The sequence below is a fragment of the Zosterops lateralis genome (assembly GCF_965231275.1).
Source record: "Zosterops lateralis genome assembly, chromosome: 2".
NCBI classification, from domain to species: Eukaryota; Metazoa; Chordata; class Aves; order Passeriformes; family Zosteropidae; genus Zosterops; species Zosterops lateralis.
The window spans coordinates 103,025,072-103,027,339 of NC_139763.1; positions in this window are offsets into that span (position 1 = coordinate 103,025,072).

A 2,268-nucleotide genomic window follows, 5' to 3' on the forward strand; every position below is an offset into this window, starting at 1 on the left:
GTGGGATGTGTGTGCTGCTCCAGGAAGCACCTGGATGGTCTCTAATTTTAAAACTGATACTATTATCCCTTTGTTTTGTCTTCCCTGCCCTTTTTGTCCTCTCCCAACTAAGAGGGGGCTCCTTGCAGGGTGACACCCGGGTTGTCACAGTCCAGCTCGATTCCCTCTGCTCAAGAGTGGCTTTGTACAAGGTGACTGAAGTATCTCAAGTTGCATCGTTCTTGCCTGGAACCTTGGGGAGTTCTGCATCTATACTCCTGTTTACCCAATGTCTGTTCTGTAGAACTAGGGTGTATTACAAATGCAGAGTGAGAATTTGCACTTTTCTGAAGAGTTTCTGTGTACTGCTATGTGGATGTAGCTGAATGAAGTGTTATAAGTAATAAAATATTTCCTTTGTAGTCTCAATCCGGGTTTCTTTGTCTTCTTTAGCCAAACACTTCTGCCCCAGGCTGGGCTTGGAGGAACATCCATGTGCCACTTGGATAAGGCCTGGGAACAAGAGACTGTTCAGAGCCTCCTCCTTTTGGCGGCACTGAGCTCTCTCCCCTGCTGGTGGAGGGTGTCCCTGGGGCTGAGGGGGGGCTGGGACCTGCACTGTCCCTTCAGTGCTGGCTGCAGCTCCATCCCAAGGGCTCCTGTGTCCCTGTGGTGGTTTTATCTGCCAGGGCTGCTCTCCCTGAGCCCCTCTCCTGCTCCCAGCTCACCACAACTACCCCTGAGTTTCAGCCCATCCTCTGCAGGCCCTTGACAGGGATGGTGCTGTCCAGGGATGGAGTCAGCCACAGCCCTTCCTGGTGAGGAAAGGGGATCAGGATGGGGAGAGGGTCAGGATGTTTGGGCTGGGCTGAGGGGAGCGGTGGGCTCACCCCGGGCAGGGCAGGGGCTGCAGTGGGGACGCGGTGCCTGGCTGTAGTTGCAGAATCCAGCACTGGATGTCACCACCAGTCCGTGCAGAGGAATGGAGCCCCAGGGGTGCCAGTGTGTCCCCCTCAGTGTGGGGCACAGCCCAGGGCCAGGCAGGACCCCTGGCACTTCAGGGTTGGGGTACACTGCAGCAGGGAGAGGGTGGGCCCCAGGAGTGGCATCTGCTGCCCTTGTCCCTCTGAACAGACATCTTGTTCAAAATGGGCTGAGATTTCTCCCCTTGTAACTGGCTGCAAGGAGTGACAAGGTGGCACCAGAGCCCACAAGCTCTGGGGGGGAAAAAACCTCAGGAAAAGGTCTTCAAAATGCAACAAGTTTTGCAAAGAGCTGAGCCATGGGGATCTCAGGATTTCCCAGGAGCCAGGATAGAGTGGGGAACCAGCTCCCTGCTCAGTAGGACCAGCTGAGAGCATCCAGGAAATACATCTTGATTCCCAGTGCTGTATCCCTACCTGAACACAGCCCAGCTCCAGGCTCTGCTCCCACTCTCCTTTCCCAACTGACCCACCTCGATTCCGGGACTTCAAGGGGAAGAATTTAATGGGGGGAAAATGCAGAGGATCCTGCACCAGGCTGCATCCCCCCCCAGAGCCTCCAGGGATGCCCGGGATGGAAACAACTGTGCTTTCCACCTGGCAGCTGAGTCCACACGCAGCCAGGCTCAGGAAACATTGGCTCGGGCAGCGGTGCCGGGAAGGAGCGAGCGGTGCCCTCAGGAGAGCAGCCAGAGGGGAGGGAGCGCTGCACAGGGGTCACCGGGCCCGGGTGGGACCCACAGGGGGACGTGTGTCCTTTTGGAACCGAGACATGGGACCCGAGTGCTGTGTGGGACGAGTTTGTCCCGGGACTCGAGGCTCTCTGGGATCACATTTCATGGATTAAAGCTCGTGCCGCGTTCCAGCTGCGATGACACCGTTTTATGGGATGGGCTGAGCTCGGTTTTCCGGGAAGCACCGGGATGGGTGTCCCTGTGCCCACCCCCGTGGAGCTGCTCCTGTGGCTACGGCCGAGGGTCAGTGGGAAAACCGCAACAGGCCTGATGGAAATCCATGGAAAAACAAGTTTGGTTTGGTTTTGGACTTGATATTTTCTCCCTGATCCCACCTGATCCATGTTTTTTGCCTCAGGAAACAGAAACAGGAGACAGAAGGGGGAATGGGAACAAAGACAATTCGTTACCTCCAAAGGGACAAGTTTATTTATATTCATTTCCTGACCCATCTGGAATGATTTGGGTCTCAGGAGGCACCTGGGAGCTTCTGTGTCCTGGGTGGGGCCGTGGCTATAAAAGGGTAAAGGGGGGAGCAGGGGGTGGGAGAGGAGCAGTTATTGGGACCGATG